The sequence below is a fragment of the Canis lupus genome, chromosome 19 (assembly GCF_011100685.1).
Source record: "Canis lupus familiaris isolate Mischka breed German Shepherd chromosome 19, alternate assembly UU_Cfam_GSD_1.0, whole genome shotgun sequence".
Lineage (NCBI taxonomy): Eukaryota > Metazoa > Chordata > Mammalia > Carnivora > Canidae > Canis > Canis lupus.
Window position 1 is genome coordinate 21,240,728 of NC_049240.1, and position 27,856 is coordinate 21,268,583.

At 39.9% G+C, this 27,856-nt stretch overlaps 1 long non-coding RNA gene across 1 annotated transcript in view; it reads left to right on the top strand.

The window, feature by feature from the left end:
• The first annotated feature begins 14,378 nt into the window (after positions 1-14,378).
• LOC111091126 overlaps positions 14,379-27,856 on the top strand; it is a 134,184-nt gene continuing 120,706 nt past the window's right edge. The window contains exon 1 of the long non-coding RNA XR_005373991.1: positions 14,379-14,454. This is a non-coding gene — a long non-coding RNA (uncharacterized LOC111091126). The remainder of the gene's footprint in view (positions 14,455-27,856) is intronic.

Consider the following 27,856-nt stretch of genomic DNA (forward strand, 5'->3'; position numbering starts at 1 on the left):
ATATACCATTTATATAAGAGAAAAATGAATGACACAATGTTTGTATATTAGATTATATTTAGATTTTTGACTGTATAAGTGGCCAGTTTCTTATAAGATAAAATATATTTGCACATCATTCTGAAAAATGGTTATTATAACTATTTTTAAATGAAAAAAGATCTCATCTAATACAGCAAATTCTGTAGTACCATTGATAACACTGATAGAATCATCTTCATTTGGGGAAGTAATTACTAATAATTCATAATCTTGTGTTGGAATAGCTCTCTTAGAAAAAAGGATTATTTAACTATTTTATTAAAGGTTTCCTGGTCAAATGATGAGAGACTCTTTACTCTGGGAAACAAACTGAGGGTTGCTGAAGGAAAGTGGGTGGGGAGGGTAGGGTAACTGGGTGATGGAGATTAAGGAGGGCATGGGATGTGATGAGCATTGGGTGTTATACTAGATGTTGCAATTTTAATTTGTTTATTTTTAAGATTTTATTTATTTATTTACTGAGAGAGAGAGAGAGAGAGAATGAGCAGAGGGAAGAGGCAGAGAGTGAGAAGCAGGCTCCTTGCTTGAGCAGGAATCCCTGATGTCGGGCTCAATCCCAGGGTCCCAAGATCATGACCTGAGCCCACACAGACACTCCAGCAAATTGAATTCAAATTAAAAAAATCAAATAAAAGTTTCCTGGAATTTTGTGCTATGTTTTAGAGACTCCTCCTCCTGCCTCCCTATCAATGCATTCATTTATTCATCCAGCAAATATTTACTCAGTACTTTCATAGACACAACAGGAGTTTAAAGGATATTTCTATTATGGATAAATAATTAGATAGAATGCAAATAAGAGTGACATGCATTCTTTCTTTGATAAATATTTACCTCTCATGTTTTAATTTTTAGCTCACTGATCCTTCATTTATGAAGTCTTTCATTTATTTAGCCCTTACACTGGAATCTTGACCTGTAAGTTTTAGATACTGGATTTATATAAATAAGAGATAAGTATCCATTCTGCATATGGGTATTTTTTAAACAAAACAAAAATTTTTTTTTCAAAACAAAAATTTAAAAGACAATCTTATGCCCAAATCCCTTTCTAACCTAAAAGTGGGGGAGCAAATATGGTGGCAGGAGTTTATGGAACATCTCTTATTTCTTTCTATTTGTTTTTTTTCTCTGAGAAATGGAGAAGAATAAGAAGTCATAGACTCAGTAAGGATGGATGAGGATGCATTATTAATTTGAGAAGAGGTCTGGCCTAGTTTTCCAGGGATGCAGAAGAATGAACAGAATAGGAAAAATATATTTGGTGCCATTAAAATCCTACTTGTGGTGAGACTCAAATGATCACAGAACTCACATGGTATGTGTTTTTCTTTAGCTGCATGAAACTTTGTGAGTTCAGATCCCAAGGAGGAGGAAATTTGTCTTAAACTAGGATTGTGATTATTCAAGCAAATGCTCTGAAGGGAGCATTGCATAATGGAGTTACGGGTACATGCCTGAAAGAAATTAAACCTTTCATGGAATTTGAGCTAGTAATATTGAAAAGGAAGGCACAGGGATCCCTGAGTGGCGCAGTGGTTTGGCGCCTGCCTTTGGCCCAGGGCGCGATCCTGGAGACCTGGGATTGAATCCCGCGTCGGGCTCCCGGTGCATGGAGCCTGCTTCTCCCTCTGCCTGTGTCTCTGCCTCTCTCTCTCTCTCTCTCTGTGTGACTATCATAAATAAATAAATAATTAAAAAAAAAAAGAAAAGGAAGGCACAAGGATGAGGTCATAAAGAACATTGAAAATGCAGTAGAAATGATGGACCAAAAGTCCAAGTGGGTCTGTGGCATTTTTGGAATTAGAGTACTAGAAGAAGTAAGCTGGAAAGATAGGAGCTGGTGATTGGTGACCTAGGTTCTTAAGGCAGTGGAAATTAGTAATTACAAACATAGGCATGATTATGTGAGTAGCTGAAGCATGCTGAGAGCCAAATCCATTGGAGAGAAGGATATGGAGTCACTGAGTGAGACACCAGGGCAAAAGTCATCAATGTAGATAATAAAATTATCAAGAAGGATTTTGATAAGAATTGTGGTGTAAGTCTTCAAGGAATAAGAGGAAACACAAAGGAGTAATAAGAGGCTTATAAGTAGGGAGGAATATAGTGAGTGCAATACAGATGGGTAATTCTTCAAGATTATTATAAAAAACATGAAATTTTAGAAAGGAGGAGGGAGAGAGCCTGGTCACAGCAATGATTAGCAGGTCTTGTGACAATTCCTGAGCCCCCAGAGGAACAACTATGCCCCCAACCCCACCCACCTCTCCCCACCTCCTGCCTTCTGCCATCCAGGCATTTGTGGGAATCGTGCAATGGAGGAAATAGCCTTCACTTGAGAAGACTTTAGGGGAAGCGATGTCCTCAGTGGGGAGACAGTTTCAAGTAGGGAAAAATATTGATAAGAACTTTGGGGTAGCGGTTAGAGATACAGGCAGTTTTAGCAAAGCCTGATCATGAATTCTGAACATCACTGTGCAACAGTGTCAGGATATAGATGTAGGAGTATCACCTAACAGAACGGGAATTCGAGACTGATGTTAACATATTTGGGGATTAGATCCTAGAAAGTCATTATGCAAATGTAAGAAACTAGGAAGATTTGCTTAATGCTGCTACATGCTCTGTTTCTTAGAAATAAATTTTAGAAATAAATTCCATTGGTTACTTGTTTGGAAATAATTTGGTTTGGGAATAAAATGATTTGATTGATGAATATTTTGCCTAACTGAGATCATCTCTTTATAAACTAACAAAGATTTAAATAATTAGTGTGAATAAATAGAAACATTTGAACTGTTTTGAGAATATTTTCATTTTTCTCTAGCAGGGGTACACTTACTGCTTTTGAGTTGATATATCTTTTTTCAGTACATTCTACTTATTACTGCAGACTTCCAATGGGATAGGATTGGGATGGGTGGGAGGGGACATAAGGTTGGATTGACATTAACTCTTTATTAAATCCAAGAAATAATTTCTTGAGTAGAGAAAACAGACCATATGTTTGTGTGTGTGTTTGTGTGTGTGAGAGAGAGAGAGACAGAGAGAGAAGTAGGGAGGCAGAGAAGTGGAGTGAGATGGCACAGGTCATCTTTCAGAATATTTTTTGGTCACTGAGCTGAGCAAGCAGTAGGAAAAGCACTTTTAGCAATAGAGAAGAGAAAGTTGGCAGCTACTTAATAGAAGAAGCTGGTAGGAGGAGGTCAGTAGTCAGAGAGAGAGAACATCTAACAATAACTTACCCAAGTTAAATGGCATTTGAAATTACTGAGATAAGAGATCTTGGTAACAGTACATCTTGTGTCACATTATTTATTGATGGAAATAGAATATTTTAGAAGAAGTAAGTTGAGAGTGGGACCTTGGGATTCACTACTTTTAAAAGGACAAGCTTATGTTTCAACAGCACCTGCATACATTGATACAAAATGTGAGAATAAATGAACTTCCAAACACATAATAAGACAGAAAGTAAGTACAGGGTGATACTCGTTTATGCTTATTTTGAGAGTTGAGACCAAACTACATAGTTGAGTGCGATGTAGAAAGAAATTAATACATTAAATTGTTCTTCAATTTTGACAAGATTTTCAACTCTTTTCCAAAGTGATTTTGAATATACTATCTAATATCATCCTCTCTCTGAAGTAATACACGAATTCTTCAAAAAGGGGTGGGGGATAAACCAAGAGAAGAAAAGAAATCACCGGCACTGAGCAAACGTGATTGCGAGTCCATTAAATGCCATTCAAGATGTTTCTACATTAAGAGAGAAGAGTAGAATGATATGACACTTTTTAATGACCCGTGCTTTTTGCAGCACACTTTGTTGGCTTCAGAGGGTAAGGGTAGGACAAGCCGTGATCAGGAGAAGCTTTCAACTCATGGTGCAAATGCAGAGATAAACCTGAACTGGTGTTTTTGCGTGTGTGCCACTGATTCCGAACCCCACGAGGTCCTGTCAGGCAAATATGTGCGCTTCACCTTGGCTCCGACTCTGTGATTAAGGTCCCCCTACCTCTGATCGGCTGGGTCAGTGCACGCATGCATCCCGTTTTCAACGACAGAAGCCCTGTTGATACATCTTTTTTTGTTCTGCTCTGCATTACACGTGCCCTTGTATGCGTATATTTTTGTGCCTTTCCAATCACTTCGGTAGGCAATCAGGAAACAAATGCTATGTGAAGGTTGCGATATTTTATTCCGAGTGGTTTTTAAATATATAAGTAAAAAATGAATTGAAAATCATAAACCTGTTTACTGACAAATGAGGGAAATATTGAAATGTTTCAGTTTGCCGTGGTTTCAATATCTTAACCAAGATTCACATTCATAATTGTTTATATTAACTATGGCAGGCAGAATGAAAATAAATGGAAACATCCTCTAAAAAGAATCAAAACCAAATATATTTTTACCTTTTCAGAACATAGTTATACATATTCTATGTGAATAACTTTACTTGATGATTCAGAGATTATAGAAATGGATTAGACACTGATCCCTAACGTAGAGGGGCATACAACTGAGCAAAAGAAAGAATTCATGGGATAAATAACCCTAACATTTGGTAGAAGAGGGCCCATGCATCAGAGAGTTATGGATAAAATGTCCTGGGCATTTAAAAAAAGAATAAAGCTTTTGTTTTTGTTTCTTTGCTTTTTTTTTGAGAGGTTTGAAAAGACTCTATGAAAAAAATTGGAATGAAGTTGGTCATCAAAGGACAGCTAAAATACGCAATTGGTGACAGTAGCAAAGATAGGAATGGACCTACCAAGAAAAAGACAAGGATGTGAATACATTAAAGTCCTGAAACAGGAGGCTCAGCTGAGTCAGAGGGTCACAGATGTAAAACTGATTGAAAAAATGATGTGGGGAATTGGTTAAACTTGTTTTCTTCTGTAGGCAGTGAGGAGCTTTAAAGATTTAAACAAGGCTATGAGATGATGATGACAGCTGTGCATCAAGATTAGTCCTGTAACTGTGGAATGCTTTTTAAAATATATTTTATTTATTGATTCATGAGAGACACAGAGACAGAGGCAGAGACACAGGCAGAGGGAGAAGTAGGTTCCCTACAGGGAGCCCAATGGGGGACTCAATCCCAGGACCCCGGGGTCAGGCCCTGAGCCAAAGGCAGGTGCTAAACCACTGACCCACCCAGGCATCACCGTTGAATGATTTAGTGTTTTAGTAGATAATTGTTATGCAAAAAAATCGGATAACAAACATAAACATTTCCTTAAAAATAAATTTAGTAAACAAAATTATTTTAAAATAAATTTATTGATTTAAATAAATAACAATTTATCTTCTTACCTGGAAAGAAGCCAGGTAAGAGCCATTAACTGGTAGGAACACTTCATAGTTATGGACACATGGGATCCCTGGGTGGCGCAGCAGTTTAGCGCCTGCCTTTGGCCCAGGGCACGATCCTGGAGACCCGGGATCGAATCCCACGTCGTGCTCCTGGTGCATGGAGCCTGCTTCTCCCTCTGCCTGTGTCTCTGCCCCTCTCTCTCTCTCACTGTGTGCCTATCATAAATAAAATAAAAAATTAAATATAGTTATGGACACAAAAAAATAAAAAATAGTATTTGAGACAAATTCCTGGAGACTGAGTGAAGACTACCATAAGAATGGTGTAACACCTATGGTAGGCTGTCTTAGTAGGAACAAAGTCTGTTTTTAATTTTTTCTTTTTACTTATACATCCAGAGTATTCTAACAAAGACATAGTCTTATTTATTTATTTATTTATTATTTATTATTTATTTATCTTTATTGGAGTTCCATTTGCCAACATACAGCATATCACCCAGTGCTCATCCCACCAAGTGCCCCCCTCAGTGCCCATCACCCAGTCACCCCCAGCCCAGCCCACTTCCGCTTCCACTAACCCTTCTTCATTTATCAGAGTTAGGAGTCTCTCATATTGTGTCACCCTCACTGTAATTTTCACTCATTTTCTCTCCTTTCCCCTTTATTCCCTTTCACTATTTCTTATATTCCCCGTATGAGTGAGACCATATGTTTGTCCTTCTCCGATTGACTTATTTCACTCAGTATAATACCCTCCAGGTCCATCCACATCGAAGCAAATGGTGGACATTTGTCATTTCTAATGGCTGAGGAATATTCCAGGGTATACATAGACCACAGCTTCTTGATCCATCTTCTGTCAATAGACACCGAGCCTCCTTCCACAGTTTGGCTATTGTGGACTTTGCTGCTATAAACATTTGGGTGCAGGGGTCCTGGCATTTCACTGCATCTGTATCTTTGGGGTAAATCCCCAGCAGTGCAATTGCTGGGTCTTAGGGCAGATCTATTTTTAACTCTTTGAGGTACCTCCACAGAGTTTTCCAGAGTGGCTGCACCAGTTCACATTCCCACCAACAGTGCAGGAGGGTTCCCCTTTCTCCACATCTTCTCCAACATCTGTTGTTTCCTGTCTTGTTAATTTTCCCCATTCTCACTGGTGTGAGGTGGGATCTCATTGTGGTTTTGATTTGTATTTCCCTGATGGCAAGTGATGCAGAGCATTTTCTCATGTGCTTGTTGGCCATGTCTATGTCTTCCTCTGTGAGATTTCTCTTCATGTGTTTTGCCCATTTCATGAATGGATTGTTTGTTTCTTTGGTGTTGAGTTTAATAAGTTCTTTATAGATCTTGGAAACTAGCCCTTTATCTGATAGGTCATTTGCAAATATCTTCTCCCATTCTGTAGGTTGTCCTGTAGTCTTGTTGACTGTTCCTTTTGCTGTGAAGAAGCTTTTTATCCTGATTACATACCAAGAGTTTATTTTTGCTTTTGTTTCCCTTGCCTTCATGGATGTACCTTGCAAGAAGTTACTGTGGCCAAGTTCAAAAAGGGTTTGTGTGTTCTGATCTAGGATTTTGATGGAATCTTGTCTCACATTAAGATCTTTCATCCATTTTGACTGTATCTTTGTGTCTGGTTTAAGAAAATGGTCTAGTTTCATTCTTCGGCACATGGCTGTCCAATTTTCCCAGCACCATTTATTGAAGAGACTGTCCTTTTTCCAGTGCATACTCTTTCCTTTTTTGTTGAATATTAGTTGACCATAGAGTTGAGGACCCATTCCTGGATTCTCTATCCTGTTCCATTGATCTATGTGTCTGTTTTTGTGCCAGTACCACACCGTCTTGATGACCACAGCTTTCTAGTACAACTTGAAATCCAGCTTTGTGATGTCCCCGGCTGTGGTTTTCTTTTTCAATATTCCCCTGGCTATTCAGGGTCTTTCTGACTCCACACAAATCTGTAGTCTTAAGAGAAAAAGTTTTTACAGATTCTCCTTCCTAGAGCTCTAGGATAAGGCCCTATCTCCTCCTAATGGATACTCTAGCTTTCCTATGATTTCCTGAAAGGAGAAGAAAAACTACTAGAGAAACATTTACAAATGTCACAGACTAGAGACACAGGCCCACAGAAAGATTGAGATTACATCATAAGGTAATAGAATACATCCCCTCACTGACATTTTACCAACACATGAATGAGGTTGATACAATAGTACCTCATTATAATAGAAGGAGGTGCAAGACATGGACGCCGAGGAGGTGAATGGAAGGAGCCCATAGTCAACAGGGAAAGAACAGCAAGGACATGAGAGGAGAAGTATCATTGATATGCAAGAAAAGAGAAAAAGGAATAATTTAGGTGCCCATGTCAAATTAGGTCAGAGAAAGAGGTGTTAAAGAACAAATGTGAGGCACCTGGGTGGGTCACTGGTTAATCACCCGCCTTCTGTTCTGGCCCTGCTCTGTGCAGGGAGCCTCTGTCTATGCCTCTCTCTCTGTATCTTTCATGAATAAATATGTAAAATCTACAAAAAAAATTTAAAAATGAAGAACAAATGTAGCAAATAGTTATCATTAGCATAAAATGAAATAGAAACATTAGGACTGTTTTGAGAATAATTTATTTTCCTTTATCAGAAGTAAATTTATTGCATGAGTTGAAATATATATCCTATTAATTCTGTTCCCTTAAAGAACCCCAATGCACTGTGCGTATTCAGAGATGACAACGTTGTCTAAGTAAAAAATCCCAATAAATGGACAAGATTTCCTATTTTTTTTTACTAAATTTATTTTTTATTGGTGTTCAATTTGCCAACATACAGAAAAACACCCAGTGCTCATCTCGTCAAGTGCCCACCTCAGTGCTCATCACCCGGTCACCCCCACCCCCTACTCACCTCCCCTTCCACCACCCCAAGTTCGTTTCCCAGAGTTAGGAGTCTCTCATGTTCTGTCTCCCTTTAAGATATTTCCCAATTATTTTTTCTCCTTTCCCCTTTATTCCCTTTCACCATTTTTATATTCCCCAAATGAATGAGACCATATAATGTTTGTTGTTCTCTGATTGACTTATTTCACTCAGCATAATACCCTCCAGTTCCATCCATGTCGAAGAAAATGGGGGGAGCAAACAGAAACAAACAAACAAACAAACAAACAAAGACAAGGGGGAGTATCCTCTGATTCTGTATAATTTAAATCCCTCGACTTCCCCTGGAACTCTGCAGTGCTGCTTGGTCAATAATTTGTTTGTCCCCTGTCCATCTAGCTGGTCTTTTGTGGGAGGGGCCTGCTGTGCTGATTTTCAGGTGTTAGCACTTGGGGGAGCTGTTCAGCCCCCTGCCTGCTGCAGGGCTCAGTGAAAGACGTTTAAGCTGTTTATCCCGTGAGGCCACTGTGATGCTCAGTGGGAGTTGTTTACCCTGTGAGGCCCCAGGAGGAACAGCAACAGTGGCTGTGACCAGCTCTGGAAACCTGGAGTCAGCTCCCGCAGTAACTACAGAGCTCTAGGTGTGCAGGGGCCTGGATGCTCTGGGGGCGGGGCCGCTGATCTGCTCAGCTCCAGGCCTCCAGCGGCAGGAGCGTCCTTGCTGTCCTGGGCCCTCCTGGCCTCTGCCTGTCGCAGGGGGAGCGTTGGTCCTGGGCAGTGTCCCCGGCGCCCTGTGCTCCCGGGCCTGCGTTGCTGGAATCGCGCTCCTGGCTGTGCAGCCTTCTCCGCTGGAGCCACCGCCCAAGCTGCTCCCGAGCTGCTCCCGGGGCCACGCAGCCCCCTCCGCGTGGGAAGCTGGTGTTTCAAACACCGTGTGTTGCATGAGACATGTTGCTTTCAGGGGCGCCCAGAGGGCTCAGCGGACGAGCACCTGTCTTGGGCCCAGGGCATAAGGGTGTGACCCCGGGTCCTAAGATCGAGTCCTGCATCGGGCTCCCTGCAGGGAGCCTGCTTCTCCCTCTGCCTGGGTCTCTGCCTCTCTCTCTGGGTCTCCCCTGAATGAATAATAAAATCCTAAACAATCCCCAACCATGTTGCTTCGCCATGGCTGAGCGTCAGTGCTGAAGGTGCCAGGAGCTCAGCGCTGCTCCTCCTCCTCCCGCTGACGCCTGAGTGCAGGGAACCGGATGCTGGGTCTCCGGCGGCTGTGCTATATGAGAGGCTCGGCTGGAAGTGGAGGCCTGGCCTCCTGACAGTGACCCCAGTGATGAGAGGCCGGCTTTCCGGGAGCTCGACTTGTCTACTGCTGGGTATTTTGGGGGGGCACTTGCAGCCCGGGTCGTTCCGGGCAGTACGGGGGCCAGTGCCTCTGTGGAGCAGGGAGGCCTTGGCAGCCCCTTCGTGCACACACGGGCCAGACCACATCTACACTCTGCACCTAACCGCAGGCACCTTGCTCAGAGGCGCAGGTATTTTTTCCCAACTTCAGTCCAGGATCTGAGGTCTACATAATTTTTTTTAGGACTCTACTTATTTATTTGAGAGAGGTGGGGACTGAGAGAGACAGAGGGGAGAGCGCAGGGGCCCAGGAGCGGGGAGGAGGCAGAGGGAAAGGGGGAAGCAGAGCAGCATCCCTGTGGAGCCTGGCAGGTAAAACAGCAAATACAATAGTCGGTAAATGTTTTTGGTTTTTTTGTTTTGTTTTGTTTTTTGTTTTTGCTTTCTAAAAAATCTTTTCAGTTGACATGGCCCCTCCGTAGTGTCATATACTCATATTTATTAAGTGTATATATAGTAAGTATATTGTAATGATTCTTTTCCATATTAAAGAGTTAAACTTCAGGCAAGATTTAATTAGGTGTGTATTTTTTTCAAGCTTCCAATTGCATCTTGATGAACTCCTTAGATATTCAATTATCATGTAACTGACTTGCAAATTCTATTTATACTGTACGGGCTAGTGCAGACCCCTTGGTATTTCGCTGCTGCGTCATACTAGTGGAAAATGAAGTCGTGTAACCAGACACTGGTGACATATTTTGTCGCTTATTAGCTTAGGGGAATTATCTGCATGTTCTATTGCACATTGAATTGCAACTGAAGTGTTGCATTATAATATATATGTGACGTGGCAAGGAAATATAATTGAATTATCATAGTAAACTGACTTGCAATGAAAATGAACACATTTATTGAAAAGCATTTCTATGACATGTAAACAACGTGTTTCCTTTTGATAACTATTGTTTTTCTCTTGTTCCTTTTTTATTATTTATTTATTTATTTATTTATTTATTTATTTATTTATTTATTTATTTTTATAATTTGCTGCTTGCCATTGCAGGAAGTAGAGTTTTGTATTCAGTTTCTGTATTTCATATTTTATTCTAGATTTTATATGAATCTTTACAATCGAGTTACTCACATCCACTCAATTCACATTATTTTCCTCCTTAGGATGATTATTTCCACACTTGGAGTCCAGGAAAGGCCTTAGATCAGGGTAAGAATCTATTTTAAATAAAAATCTTTACATGTTTATAATCACCATACTTTAAGTTGATATTTATTGTTTGTTAGATTCTTCCGATACTAAATAGGAAAGCTTAGATCATGGACAGATTCATACAACAATTAATTCATTACTAGAATAGTGTAGTCAGGAATAAGCGAAATAGATGCCTTGATAATGTCAGGACGTCTTTCATTTTTAGATTCATATCTTAGATTGCCCGATCTGGGCTTCTGAGCTTCATCCTGCCCATTTTTATTAGCTGATAGGAATCACTTCATCCAGTTCTCAAATACACTCGAGCGCATTCACTAGGAAATAGACTTATTTGTGCAAAATTTCAAAACAAATGACTTTGCAGTCTGTGTTTCAGTTAATAAAAGCTTTCATTTAAAACAGCACAGACTGGTAATTAGACTCAGTCAGGGTCTTAGTAAGACCCCAAAGAAGAAGTCGTGGAAGAATCCAAAGTTCTCTCACCTCCATACACGGTTTCCCCTTGAGAAGGGAAAGCAGGAAAGATGCTTGGGAAAGGAAGATGTGCATGAGAACAGAAACATCCAGCACAATGCAATCATAATGATAAGGACAATTACGCACACTTGTTTGTGAAATTCTGCAGCATTAGGACCAGGGACTCCTAGAGTCTAGTACAGAAGAATTTTCTACTTTATGTTGACTATGGTAAACCTTATAGAAGATAGGACTTCCTGAAGTGGGACCAATTAAAAATAGAAGTTTTTAAGTATGACTTGTAAGTTATTAAAGGAATCAGGGATTTTGCTGTGTCTCCCAATTTTTGACTTCACATGCGCAAGGTCGGCTACAACAGCCAACCTTGCATGAGACTGACCTGAGCGGTCCTAGCTAGGGACGCCCATCAACACTGATGTTGGCGTGCACTCTCAAAGAGTCGCTCACATCCAGTTCCCTCATTAATATTAGTTTCTATCTGCTATACTTCACCTGATTTCACTAGTAATATCTAGAGTGTCTGTGGAATCTTCATTTTATACTTCTGAAAAGTATTTTTGGTCTTGCTAACAATATATAAACCAAGCCAAATGTACTAAAAGACAGGTAATAAAGAAATAATGAGATATAGACTGAGATACATTTGCAAACTTTCTTGGGGAATTAATTTTTATGATGGAATCATAAACCTTGGAAAAACCAGAATTATCTATGAAATGGATCTTAACACTTAAATTTTCCATACTGGATGCATCCAATTACAATAAAGATTGTGGTGTGTGTGTGTGTGTGCGTGTGTGTGTGTGTGCATCTATGTGTGATAATTTGTTGACTTACTATTTGTCTCCTGTTTAAAAAAGAAAAAAAAAAGAGGAAAAAAAAAAGATTGTTATAGGAGGCTTCCAAACCCTGGTGAGATTGATTTACTTTAATTTTTCAAAGATGATTTTAACCTACTAATTGTCAAAAATATCCTATTTATTAGGTAGAGAGAAGCTCCCTACATAATAATAGCTAATAGTTACAGTCGCTATTCTAAGTACTCAGTATATGAGTCCTTTGAATCTCTGCAGTAACCCTGTCAAGTAGAGGAGGAAAGTGAGGCACTTAAGAGGCTTAAGCTCCTGCTCAAGTTCATAGTCCCACAAAGTGGCAGAGTCAGGATTTGGGTCCAGGCAACCCGACCCCTGAGCCCCATTTCCTAACTGCTGTGTGACACTGCCACTCCTACGATAGCATTAAAATGAAATAATGACAACCTGCTGGTATTTTGAGGTTTATGCTTTAAAAATGAGTATTTGCTTGAGTGAACATTAGAAATAGATCTAGTTGCTGTGTTTCTATATTTTAAAGGATTTTTTTTTTGATTTTCAGGTCGGGGTTCTGATTGATTGAACATGCATAGTTGATAAACATATATGGGGAAGTCTTTTTTTTTCTTGTATCAAAAGAAAAAAGAAAAACGCAAAAAACTAGACTGATAAACATGCATTTGTTTTGGTTTTGAGTCATATTAACCCGTTGGTGGACCCTGGGTTACTCCCTGAGGGGTGAGACAAATTGTCCTCTTCTCATCTGTCTCTAACTAAGATAGATGGTGGGCATCACTTGGACAGAAGAGGCTTGAGATTTGCTGATTTGTAATGTTTCTTGTGTTTTTGTGATGAAAGAATCTTGCTAAGTACCATTTTCAAAATCTGAACTTTTGGACATGAAACATTTTATGACTTTTTAGAAGTATTTATAATTTTTAATATACTCTCATGGTATGTGGACATCCATATCACATATCACTATCAGTTGATTTTCTCCAGTCTCTTGGGGACTGTTTGCATATTTTTTGAAAGAAATGAAGAAAATCTTGCCTTAGCATAACATTTTTTTAGCATTATATTTTTGTGCCGAAATTTATACCCTTTTAACCATCCACATTGTGAATTATATCTTGCTTTTCTACAGAATGGTCCACAAAATATGCAGAATTAAAATATTACTAATGGAAAAATAATTTTTCATGACAAATGGTGCAATTTCTCATCACCAAACCATTTCTACATATATGCATAAATATGCACAAGTGTACATGCGTGAGCAGATACATCATTTACACATGTGTAGACACACACGTCTTTGCCTCTATAAACTTTCTTCTATCTGACTAGGACCCAACTGATTGTTCATATATAGCTTATCTACCTTGTGGTTTACCATTGAAGAGTTTTTCCTCTTCTGAGTTACTTTTCATAAATTACAATATATCAGCATTGTTTTTGTTTTTTGTTTGTTTGTTTGTTTTACTAGTAAAATAGTAAGAGTTTTAGGAAAATATAATAGTTTCAAATAAATTCAAGTACAACTGTTTTGGTGTGATAAAATCTGCTTTATAATAAAGGAAATCATACCAAAAATATGGTATGCCAAAAATAGACTCCTTTGTATTTCCTCACATAGGATCCTCTGTGCCATTGCTTCTGTTCATTAGTGTGGCTAATCATGAGTTTACACAACAGAAATTGACTGAAAGAGAGTTTTAATGAGGACATGCATCTTCTTGAATATGACATGAAAATTTACTGTTTACTATGACAAATTTAGAGGGTAAATGCACGGATGAAACTATACAGTGGTGGCATGATCAAGATTTTACACAATTTAATGAGCTTTAGATAGGCTGTAACTTTGAAAAAAATCACTTTTGGGGCACCTGGGTGGCTCAGTGTGTTAGGGGTCTGACCTTGGCTCAGATCATGATCCCAGGTCCTGGGATGGAGCCCCAGGTCAGGCTCCCCACTCCGCTGGGAGCCACTGTCTCCTCTGCCTGACACCCCCCTGCTTAGTATACGCTCTCTCTCAAATAAATGAGTATCTTTGTAAAAGAATAAAATATAATTTCAAAAAAATCACTGTTTTCCTTTTCATTTCATTAACCCTGCCTTGTTTTAGGTCATGGACTTTTTAACAGAGATTTTATTTATTCATGAGTCACACACAGAGAGAGAGGCAGAGACACAGGCAGAGGGAGAAGCAGGCTCCCTGCAGGAAGCCTGACCCGGAACTCGATCCCGGGACCCCCGGGGTCATGACCTGGGCCGAAGGCAGACAGTCAACCGCTGAGCCACCCAGGGGTCCCTGGCCATGGATTAATTTGGGTTTATAATGGGTAAGTCATCGACATTTCTAGCAGGAATTCCTATCAGCTGTTTAGACAATCTGCAGGTGCTGAGGTGCCGTGTGCACAAGGAATACCTTCTATTGGAAAGTTGTCCTCCGCGGGCTGTGATCTCCAGGCCCCCAGGCGACGTGGTCGGGGCAGCAGGGCTCTGTCCGCGTCTCCCTGATCCTGCTGTGCCCCGGGGCCTCCCGTGGCAGTGGGGCAGTCAGCGGCCTAGTGAGAACGAAGCTGCAGCTAAATGGATGCAGAGAGGTCCCGGCAGGTCCGCCCGGCAGCGCTGGTGTGTCCCGCGGGTGTGCTGGGGCCACCGCAGGGCTGGGCCGGCCGCTCCGCCAGAGGCAGGTGCGCACTGGCCTGGGCCCAGGGTGGCGGCTCTGAGGCCGGGGCTGCACCCGCAAAGACGGCGGCCCCGGGCCGGGCTGGGCCGCCCCGCCTCTGTGGGGCCCCGGCCCACCCAGCCAGCTCCCCTCTGTGGCACACCCCTCGCCACCAGCAGGCCCGGCCTAAGGCCCTGGCCGTGACCCCTGGCCGTGACCTCTGGCCGTGGCCTCTGCCGCGGGGAGGAGCTGAGCAGGCCCCTCCGAGCCTGTGCTCCCCAGTGAGCAGAGCTGCTCACTGCTCCCCGCCTCTGCGCATTCTCCAAACTGAAAAGGACCAGGGTTTGAGCACACACAGCCCTAACTTCTCTCTCCCTTCGAGCAACACGCGGCTGCACCTTCCCGTGCATGAGTTGCATCCCCACTTGTTGACGGCTGGGGGGGGGGGGTTACTAATTTTCTCCTGTCCTTAGAGGGTGGCGATGGTAGTGGCGGGGACAGGGGTTGGGGCTGTGCCTGCTTCACAGCAGAGGCACGGGCTCCCACGGCGCTGCCCTGGGCCGGTGTGTTTCCCTGGCTTCATAATTCGATTCATTTTAGCATTGAATAATATTCCCTTATCTGGATGTACCAGAGTTTATTTACTCAGGCACCTGCTGGAAGACTTCTGGGTTTTTCCTAAGTCTTGGCAATTATGAATAAAGCTGCTATAAACAATCTTGTGCAGGTTCTTTTTTTTTTTTTTTTTTGGACATAAGTTTTCGATGCAATTGGATAAATACCGAGAAGTGTGATTGCTGAAACATATGGTAAGAGTATGTTTATTTATGTAAGAAACCGCCAAAGGATCTTCCAAAGTGGCTGTACCATTTGGCATTCTCTCTAGCAGTAAATGAGAATTCCTGTTGCTCCACATCCTCACACCATTTATTTGCATAATTTACTTGCCCCTTAGGTATTTCAGAGTGTAGCCCTTTCAAAGCATCTGGAAATAGACGATCAGCGATTTTTCTATTTTATCTAGTAAAGCTGTGTACACTTTCAGAACCACTTGATTATTTGTGATTATATGATAGCCTAAGTCTTTCTAATCTTAAGAATTTATTATTTTACTTTATGGAAGGGGTTTCTATATATATATTTTTTTTTTTAATTTTTATTTATTTATGATAGTCACAGAGAGAGAGAGAGAGAGAGAGAGAGAGAGACAGAGAGAGAAGCAGGCTCCATGCACTGGGAGCCCGATGTGGGATTCGATCCCGGGTCTCCGGGATCGCGCCCTGGGCCAAAGGCAGGCGCCAAACTGCTGCGCCACCCAGGGATCCCTGGAAGGGGTTTCAAGCATGGAAAGCTCTTGAGGATGGATTATTTCTCTTCCTACATATTAATTTTTGGTACGTTGGTAGATCAGGGATATTATAATCAAGCTACTCCTCAAACTCACGTGGGCAGTGTTTGTATACATAGCCCGGTACCCTACCCACTGCATCATCAACTCAGGGCATGGAGTACTCTACTTTCTACTTTTCACAAACTTTCCAACAAACAAAGTTTGTTTCAAGCTTAAGTTTAAAAAAAAGTTACATGACTCCTTACTCTACCTTTTTTGTTCTTTTAACTAAATGCTCTATGCAGCAAATACATTGAATTATCTGTTATTTTGGTATATTTCTTACTACATTTGACATATCTAATTAAAGGACTGAATAAAATCCTCAAAGAGTAGAAGAATGGAATTTTCAGTGTGATTTTGCTTCCCTCAAATACAAGCAGATGAATTTGACTATTTGATACAATGCTGAGGAGGTTATACTTTATTGTTATAATTTACATTTACTCTTTTGTTTGTTGATAGTAATTTGGCTTCTCTATGGAGGAGCATCTTCCTAGCATTTTCACATATGTTGTTTCATTTGACCTTCACACGCACAAAATCTTTCAAAGTTTTATTTACGGGGAGTGAGATTGTTGTTGATTGCAACATATGAACAAACAGAATAATTTGGATTTTGATTTGCTCACAAATACTGATAAATGCAATTGAAATTAGTAGTCAGATTTCCTAGATACTGACCTCGATGTTTACCAAGCTATAATGCAGCTTCTGCTAATTTACTAATGGTTTAAAAGCAAAACAGCCTATTCATTTAGCTCATTTTGTTAAAGCATAATTTTTAAGAGTCCAGAAATAAGCTGTCATTGGTTGAATGCTTACTACATACCATGAGAATTTAGCTTTTATCTCATTCAGTTCTCAATACCAACTCTCATCTTTCTTGCTTTTATTTTGCTCACATTTTTATTCCTTTCATTGCTCCCATTACAACGAAAAGGAAAATTGATGTTCAGTGAATGCAAATAATTTGCCTATGATCATGCAGCTATTTGGAATAAGAACTAGAATTCATATATATCTCATTTGATTCCAAATTCTGAGGCTTCTCCAAATCATGACCTGTATCAGCATTTATGCTGGGGACCTGGCTATTTTCATAATCATTCATTGCAACTTCAAGTTAGACTTCTTAGGGAAGTTGTTGTTGCTACTAGGAAAAGGATGGAATTATTTCCACTTATGTAACTTTGTATAAAATCATTGAATCAAACGCATTTAGCTTCTAATTTCTGAACTTTAAAATGAGAAGTCTGCAGAGAATGCTTTCTAAACTTCCAGTTTTGTCTTTTTAGTGTTCTGCAAGCCCTGTGAATGGCAGGCTAGTGAATACATCTTTAATCATAAAGGTTGAAATGTAACACTTAACTCTGCCAATAATTTTTATTTATATCATTTGAAAAAGAGCAGTAGTCATTCAAAGGATGACTTTGATTTTCAGGAGGACTTTGCAAAGGTAACATTTTAAAATAATATCTGGAGAAAACTTTATTAGCAACTTAATTTACCAAATTTCTTTTGAAATATTTTATCAACATCCACACCGTCGGCTGATCATCAGTTCGTATGCATTAGATCTGCAGTATTTCACGATATTCTTACAGGTTTGATATGATTCAGTTTCATATGATTGGAAGAGGAGGGCTTGCTCTTCCTTAACTTTGGAGCTACTCAGACAGACAGTTAAGGGACTTGCCCAGAGTTACATTAAAGAGCCTATAATGTTAACTATTTATATTAAGTGGTGCATCTGGAACTAGGTTTTATGTCATTTAACACCTAGCCCTGGGCAGCCCCAGTGGCGCAGTGGTTTAGTGCTGCCTGCAGCCCAGAGCCTGATCCTGGAGACCCAGGATCGAGTCCCACGTCAGGCTCCCTGAGTGGAGCCTGCTTCTCCCTCTGCCTGTGTCTCTGCCTCTCTCTCTCTCTCTCTGTGTGTGTCTCTCATTAATAAATAAATGAAATCTTTAAAAAAAAATAACACCTAGCCCTGTGCCTCTCACTATACTATATCCCCCACAATTCTTACCTGCTACTTTGAACCATCATACTAAAGACAAGCTAATTATGGCTGTACTGCAGTAGAGGCGGTTGTCTCTTCAGGTAAGGACAGAGCATTTAGAAGTTAAAATAAATTGTAGTGCAAGATGGGCAACAACATGTTTAAAATTTCAGACTTTAATGCAAGAAAGGAGGTAGCATTATTTTAGGGAATTTTGTGGGAATTTTCTTGAGAATCAGATAGTACGAGGTTTGAGTCTGCGCTGTACTATTTATTAGCCCTTCTAACTTGGAAAAATTAATTAACCCAAAGCCAAAGGTAATGTTTGCAGATTAACAATTAACTAAAGCCCTGAGGGCTTTCAGGAGATAGTTAATAAAGAAGCAAGGGGAGAGATGTAGGAAAACTAACAGGCTGTCATTTAGGGTCAAAGCATCTTACTGTTTTACACAATATTGTCATTTCACACATTTAAAAAATGTTTTTTTCAAGAGCACTTAAACTATGCACAGAAGCTTGTATTCTAAAATATCAATAATTCCTATCAAAAGAGAGACAAACAGACTCTTAACTATAGAGAACAAACTAATGGTTACTAGAGGGGAAGTGCAGGGGGTGGGTGAAATAGGTTAAGGGGATTAAGAGCACACTTACAATGAGCACTGACTAATGTATGGAAGTGTTGAATCACTATATTATACACTTGAAGCTAATATAACAGTTAACTATATGGGAATTTAAAAAAGAACTCCTATCAAAAAAGGAACTAAAGAACATATGGATTTCCACTTAGTTTTGACACACTATACTGTAAATTTTGTGTAGATTTTGAGCACTCTTTCTTAGTAAATGGAGGTCGGAACTGCATCTATGGACAAACTTCTATTCCCTACCCATTTTAAATTGAAAACATTAGGAAATAAAATAGAGAATATATATAACTCAAAAAATGAAAATTAAGAAAATACATATAGGGGATCCCTGGGTGGCGCAGCGGTTTGCTGCCTGCCTTTGGCCCAGGGCGCGATCCTGGAGACCCGGAATCGAATCCCACGTCAGGCTCCCTGGTGCATGGAGCCTGCTTCTCCCTCTGCCTGTGTCTCTGCCTCTCTCTCTCTCTCTCTCTCTCTTTGACTATCGTAAATAAATTTTAAAAATTTAAAAAAAGAAAAAGAAAATACATATATAGTCAGCTAAGTGTCAGTCCTGGATTTAAATTATTTCTATTAAATGGGCTCTAATTACTAGATTTTTAATCACTGTTTTCTCTTATAAGGTAAAAGTTACTATTATGGGTTGAATTGTGTCCGCAAAAAAAGGTATATGTTGAAATCCTAGCCCCTCACTCTTGTATTTGTGACGTTATTTGAAAATAGAGTCTTTGTAGATATACTCAAATTAAGATGAGATCGTACGAATTTTGGGTAAGCTGTAATCCAGTATGATTGGTGTGTTTATATAATGAGGAACAAGGTGACAGATGGACATAAAGGAGAAGGCCATGCAGCCACAATGGCAGGGATTAGCGTTATGCTGCCACAAACCAAGGCACACCCAAGATTCCAACAGTCTCAGAAGCTGGAAGAGAGCCATGGAGTAGAGTCTCCTCCTGAGTATGCAAGAACGTCCCAGGACCCATTCTTCTTGATGGCACACTTCAAGTTTCAGAAACGTGAGAGGATAAATTTCTGTTTGCTTAAGCTGCCCAGTTTGTAGTACTTTGTTATGGCAGCTCTAGGAAATCAATACAGTCAGTGTCATCAAAATGATGTTTAAATAATTCCTGTAGGGCCCCTGGGTGGCTCAGTTAAGCATCTGCCTTGGGCTCAGGTCACAATCTCAGGGTCCCAGGATCGAGCCCCCATCGGGCTCCCCACTCAGCAGGGAACCTGCTCCTCCTTTTCCTTCTGCTCCTGCTCTTTTGCTTTCTCTCTCTCAAAAAAATAGATAAAATAAAAAAAAATAATTCCTATGATAACTATATTGATTTCATTTCATAAGCATAAGAGTTGATGTACAAATAGACATAATGTCTTTCTTTGATCTGAATATTAAAAATACTATATATTAATTATAATTTAAACTTATGAATTTTTGAGTATATAACATTTTATATCAAGTATGTGTGTGTGTTGGATGGATGTTCTTTTTTAAGCAGCATCTGTTTTCTGGCTTCAGCACCCTGATTTTCTTTTAGAAAAATGTGCCTCACTCCACAGATTTTCATAGGTTGGTGTCACCCAAAACCTGGAAGTACTTATGTGACCTACATCTGACTAAATAGAGTCTCCCTGGCCCCTGTTCCCAGCCAGTAGGTTAGGGATGAGAACATGGCCCAAATCAGGCCACTTAGATTTGGGGGGTATGCAGGGGAATTATATTTTGTCATATTTATTTTTGTCACTTTATTTTTTGTTATATTTTGTCATCTTATGTAGTTCCACCTGCAAAAAAAAAAAAAAAAAAAGAGAGAGAGATTCTGTTTCCTATAGTTCCCCCACATATCCCCCAAATCTGAGTGGCGTGATTTGGATCATATTCTCATCCCTAAAATCTGGAAAGTCATATTGGTTTTTATTAGACTATAGAATGATATAAATAAAGTATGACTCCATTACTATGTTTAGGCCTTAGCTGTATATTTTCAATGTAATAATGGACTATACTTGGTAGAGAAGGGTAAAAAGCAAATGTAATTTAAAAGTAGATCCTTCTACTTAAGAAGTTTTGTATTTTAAAGGCCTTGTTTTGAAAGCATCGCCACAAGTCTTTTGAGAGGCCATTGAATAACTATCTGAAATTATCTCAAATAACTGTATTAGCAAGAATATTTTAAAGTCATTTTTTTGTATCTTCTTCTGCACCTGGCTTACAGTAGGACTGAAAATTATTTCTGGTTGAAGCTGGAGCTTGACACAGGACTCCAATAGGGATAAACATAAAGAAATGAGGTCAAGGAAGACAAGTGGCATGCTTAAAGAAGAAACTCTCAAACCTTGGGTGCTTTCCACCTAATTTAGAACACAGTCGAAAAACAGATAAAGTCGGGCAGCCCGGTTGGCTCAACGGTTTAGCGCCACCTTCAGTCCAGGGTGTGATCCTGGAGAACCGGGATTGAGTCCCACATCGGGCTCCGTGCATGGGGCCTGCTTCTCCCTCTGCCTCTCTCTCTCTCTCTCTCTCCCTCTCTGTCTCTCATGAATAAATAAAAAAATATATTAAAAAAAAAGAAAAACAGATAAAGTCAACTGTGAAGCTGAACAATTGGCCCTAAATATCCAGGGATATTTGATATTTTGGTATATCATAAGCTATACTACAGAGAACTCAAATAGTTGAGGCAATTTGTCTTTTAGGAATTGTCATCTATCAGTGAGTATCAGGAGGGCGATTCTGACTGAAATTTTTCGACAAGATATGTTAAATGGTCTTTTTTAAATATTTAAAACATGAAGGTGAAAAACAGGATTATTTTATTGGGAGTCTCATTCAACAGAAGGTCAAATAAAATAATCTTTAATGATTTTATTTAAGCTGTGGTGAGTAATTTAATTCAGGTCTAACCTATAAGAGATGGGGGAAGGGGAAGTTATTAAGGTAGCTGCCTTCAACAGAATTGCCTACATAGAATGATGTGGAGTTGCAGAGATCTGAGGAAAAAAAGTTGTATTTGCAGAAATGCACATGTTTAAAGACAGGATATCTAATCCATGGGGAAGAGAGTGAAGATTTGGCTTAAACTAGGAGAGATTCAGTTCTAGAGCCAGGAAACTAGGAAGAGTCTCATCATAAGGATTCTGGCAGAGAAAAAAGGATGGAGAACTAATTACTAGGACAAAGGAAATTACCGCCTAGGCCTCAGGGTCATAGAGTGGTGATATCGCATGAGAGACATGGCCAGGGGTGGGTTTGCAGAAGTAGGTGTAGATGGTGTTCACCTGAACCCCTCAGGAAGTATGTCCTATAGGAACTTCTGTTGAGCAGGCTGGCAGGTGATATTTCTATTTTATACCCTACGATATATTTTTCATCATCTTCTACATAATTTCATCTGCTAATCACGATACTTAAACCTGCCGCTCTTCAGTCCAAACATGGAGTCACACTTAGGTGTCATGATAACCATACAGAAATAACGAAAGACGAAAGGCACAACATCAACACCCCAAACAAAAATCTACTGATATATCAGGTCATATCAGATTTATAATCTGTATTAAAAATGGCATTTTTTGGTCTTTTTTACCTTAATCCCAAAGACTTTACTCATACTTGTATTTTTTTCCATTTAAAGATGAACTTGACACTCAACCCTCTCTCACTTACTAATCACTAGTTTATTTTTTAACCTACACTGAATGGGTTCCTATGGAGTATTAAACTAATTTATGGAAACAGTATATTTTATCAATAGATAGATGTTATTTGGAAATTAATACATTACTCAAAATATGCTTAAGTACAAATGTGGTTGTTGATAAAATGATTGATATATGAAGTTTCAGGATGTAAAAATTCTTTATGGAGATAAATTACCTTTTTCGTCAAGTACCCTGACATTTTTTTTCACCCTGAAAACTACATTACTGTTGATTAGTTTAAAAAATCCATGCCTTTTCAAATAAACTCAGCATTGCTTTATATGCAGTATATTTAACACCAATATTTTTCTAGCTAGAGCATTATTAATTAAAGTTAAATTTAAATTCTCACCAGATTTAAATCTCACAGGCCATATTTTATCTTTATTAAAAAGTTTCCTATTGACAATGCACATGTGAGAGCTATAGTTTTAATCACAGAACATGACTTAAGTCTTGCTGAACTGATAAAACTGAATCACCATGCTGCCAAGTTAGGTTCCATATTGCCGCCCTGCTTTTAATTAGAAGGCTAAATTGCTGTCAGACCATGCTTTTGAACCTTATCTTCCTCTTTCTATTAAGAAAAAGACATTCAGCATCTCATCCTGAGAAGTACAGTAATGATTTTTTTTTAAATCAGTTATTCCTTTTTCATGCCTAATTTCTTTGTTTTTTAGCAGTTTTTTTTTTCATGTTCGTTGTTGTCATCGTTGCTGTTGTTGTTTTATTTTTTGGATAAAGCTTGAGTATTTGGATCTGAATTTCAGTCCTAATTTCTCAGTTGGTTATCTCTTTCAAGAATGACATTTTGGGTGTGAAAAATTAATATATATTGTTTTATATATGGATTATTCTGTCTCTTAATCCTTGGTTGATTATACTTTAATAGCTTTTTAGAATTCAAGAGAATTCAGAAGTTTTTCAGAGTGTGGAAATTATTTAATTCTTATATTCCAATTCGTTCTTAAAGTTATCTCTTTTAAGACATTTCAGAAAGAAGATAGTGGCTACTTCTATTACAATTTACTCTTTTATATTGCATTAACTTCTGCTTGGATGGAAGGGAATTCTGAAGTCTAGTAGTATATAGTTCAGTAGCATGTAATAAAATTATAATCCATATATGACGCTTATTGAGCCGGAAAAGCTGATGAATATGAAATATAACTATTGGAAGAAAACAAAGAATTGATTATAATTTTATAGAGGACAGACTTCAGATAAGTAAGTTTGAATAAAGAATTAAAAGTTTACTGATAACAGCAACCGTAAATTCATCTTAAATTATATAAACATTTTTGGTAATATGGACAGAGGCAGGCAAGGGATATTCCATTAGCATCTTTGGTAATATTGTGCCATCATGTTGAGGATTACTCTGAGGCATCCCATGAATGGGGCGAGGACCTACATGCCATGTGTTTGCTGATTCACCTTATGTTTTTTAGTTTATAAGGGTTTGTTTCTTCCCACTCAATTTCACTTTCCCGTTCCTATCTGAGAATGAGCAATGATTCGTTTGTCATAAGTCTTGTGTGAGGATTAAATCATATGTACGAAGGTTTGAGGACTGTACTTAGCCCATATAAACACTTTTAATAATAATAGCAATAATATAATTATAATAAGATGGCTAATTATGTAATTGTAATGGCTAGTAGCATATGTTAGTAGAATTATAGCTCTTGACTTACAATTTCAAAGTACAAATATATCTTTTTTTCCAGACATGAAGTTACCTTGAGCATTTTGTTAAAAAGATAAACCCTTAAAAATATCCAAAGGTAAATAACTTTAGCAGTAGGCAAGGATTCTTTTTAGTTTTAAAAAGTCATGTATTAAATCTTGGCACTCCAGATTGCCTACTGCTAAATTAGTGGTAATGTTTATGATGATGATGATGTCATGATACCTTGATATTATGACTAACACATCCTGACAATGACTCTGAATGAAACTGAATCACAGTGGTAATAATGGGTAATCCTGCTGAGTATCTCTGCTAAGCATGGACAATTAAGAAAGAAAACCATTAGTTGTAATTGAAGAATTCATGTTTGTATCTAGTAGTTTTGCTACTAAAGAAGATGAATCCCAACAAGCCCAAAATAATGCAATAATCAGTCCTCATTGCTTCATTAGCATTTTAAGAGATAATGACAATTGAGCCCTTTTAGTGTGTTTTCCAGAACCTAATTAAAAATGCAATTTATAATTTTTAGAATTGGACATGGAACAAGTATTCGTCAAAATGTCATTTAAGTAGAGCTCTTCTAAGGTTTTTTGTTTTTATTTCCTATGATAATTAATAAAATGTGGATGAAATACACTCCTGTGTCTTACACTCTTTTACTTCTTTCTTTCTCAAGCGGAGCTGTTTCACAAGTATGTTTGTAGGTGGTAAGGTCTCAACAATCAGCAAGCGTTGACGACCATATAGTACTTGTTGTGGGTGATATAAAATACTCTGTACAGTCTTAGAAACTGTACAAATCAATTCTATAGCTTTATGATGAAGAAGCCCGAGTCCCTCAGCTGCTGTGCTGTGTTAACCCCGAGCCCTGTGAACCACCTTTTCGGAAGGCTTCATTCCTCAGTTTCCTTCCTCCTCAGTGCTAGCCTACATGGTAGGCCTGGAAGTATTGTCCCTTTGACTTTTGCCTCTGAAACTCCAGCCCATAATTGAACATCATTATGTTAAATAATTAAATCACATATCAAAATCAGACGCTTTCCATTTGCCTCACATACTCGTCCCACCCCCAACAAGAGCCCAACTTCTTGAGTAATAAATGGTATTTATGTTGTTGATTTCTCAGTCTTTTAGGTTTGGACTGTCTCTCAGCCCTTTCCTTTTCACTCAGGTTCGCCATTAATTTGTTGAAGTGATTTAGCCATTTCTGCCTCTATAGTAAGTTCATATAAATTTCAATCTTTTATTTATTTAGTTTTGGAGAAGGAGGGGGAGGCCAGGGCAGAGGGGCAGAGGGAGAGGATGAGGGAGTCTTACCCGGTCTCCCCTCAGCGCCCAAGGTGGGGCTCAGTCTCACAACTTGCAGATGGAGACTTAGCCAAGGTGAGGAGTCCTATGCTGGACTGTGTCCAGCCAGGTGGCCCAGTTTTATCTCAGTGTCAGGTAAGAGGAATCAGCTCTGGCTAAGAGCTACGCAAAGGCCTGGCTAGAGGGTGTCTGAAGGTCAAGGTGAGGGCTCAGGTCAGCAGCCTCATGTGTGGCCCTGATACAAGTGCTTGAGAAAGCAAGTCGCTGGCAGAGGTTGGGCGAGGGGCTCCCCTCCTGGTCAGGAAGCTGCAGCTCTCCGCTGGGTGGGGGCTGCCCTGGCCCGGGCACACCCCCAAGGAGGAGAGGAGCTGCAGGGCCGAGGCGCTGCGGGCAGATGCACAGACAGCAGCTTTTACCTTCTCTCTTCATTCTTACATAATAATACTGAGCTTCCGGTCTAATCTTTGTCTCTGGGTTGTTTCTGCTCCAATCTGTAACCCACAGAGGGGAGCAGACATCACCAGGCTAAAATGACAGTTCTCTGAACTACCTGCCTCCTACTCTTCTCTGTCACACTTTCTCTTAAAGTGTGTGACGCTCTCGTGTCACTCATCACTGATTATGATTAATATTTTTTTTTGATTATGATTAATATTATGAAGTGTTCTTAAGTACTTTGGTCATGGAAACTGTGATTTTTATGACCTTCTATTGTTGATAGAGAATAAAATACTTTAGTGAAGGGAAGGCGTATTTATATTTGCTGAAGATAATAGATCAGATTTATTCCCTTCGTCCTCAGATGTGAATATCCCTTTAGTAAAATAGTCATAGAATAAAATAATTTAAAATATTTAGAATACTGTAAATGTGTTCATTCTATTAATCTTTGTTTTGTTAAGACCTCTAATAGAATCCATATCTTTTGACAGAATAGGAGTTAATAAATATGAAAATATTTTTACCAGACTTTGATCAAACGGGTTCAACTAATACGAATATTAAAACATATGAATAGATACATTCATAGAGGTATGAACATATAAATTCATAAGGATACACAGGTAAAGGTGAAAATTATGTTCAAATTAACTTCTTATGATGTTTACTTTAAAACTTTCTTTTGTTGGGAGGCGGGGCAAGATGACGAAAGAGTAGGTTCCCCAAGTCACCTGTCCCCACCATATTACCTAGATAACCTTCAAATCATCCTGAAAACCTACGAATTTGGCCTGAGATTTAAAGAGAAAACAGCTGGAATGCTGCAGCAAGAAGTGTTCCCTCTTCTATCAAGGTAGGAAGATGGGGAGAAAAGAAATAAAGAAACAAAAGGCATCCAAGGGGAAGGGGCCCACGAGGAGTTGGGATAAGGCCTGGAGGAGTGTCCCTAGGACAGGAAAGTACCTTCCCAGAGAAGCAGGAGCTTCGCCAATCATCCCGGTGGGAAAGGTGCTGGCAGGGAGTTGGAGCAGAATCCCAGGAGGGGCGGGGATGCCCTCAGGCTCCCAGGGACACTAACAGACACCTGCGCCCCAGGGAGAGCCCCACAACCCGGGGCGAGCTCCCTAAAGAGCTTCAGCACACTCAAAGCTGGACCCGGGAGCAGCTCGGAGGGGCTTGGGCGGCGGCTCCCAGCGGAGGGGGCTGCGCGGCTGGGAGCGCGAATCCAACAGCATAGGCCCGGGAGCACAGGGCGCCGGGGACACTGCCCAGGATCTGGCGCTTCCCCCAGGACAGGCAGATGCCGGGAGGGCCCAGGACAGCAAGGACATTCCTGGCGCCAGCGGCCCTGGAGCTGAGCAGATCAGCGGCCCCACCCCCTGAGCATCCATGCCCCTGCACACCGAGAGCTCTGTAGCTACTGCGGGAGCTGACTCCAGGGCTCCAGAGCTGGCTGCCGCCACTGTGGTTGTTCCTCCTCGGGCCTCACAGGGGAAATAACCCCCAATGAGACTTACAGTGGCCTTACGGGATAAACAGTATAAACAACCTCCCCTGAGCCCTGCAGCAGGCAGGGGGCCGAGCAGCTCCCCAAAGTGCTAACATCTGAAAATCAGCACAGCAGGCTCCTCCCCCAGAAGACCAGCTAGACGGATATGGGAGAAACAAATTACTGACCATCTGCACTGCAAAATTCCAGGGGAAGTCGAGGGATTTACAGTATAGAGAATCAGAGGGTACTCCCCCTTGTTTCTTGTTTTTTGATGTTTTCTCACCCCTTTTTTCTTTTCTTTTCTTATCTTCTTCCCCTCTTTTTGTTTATTTTTCCTTTTTCCTGTTTCTTTTATTCTTTCTCTTCTCTCCTTTTCTCCT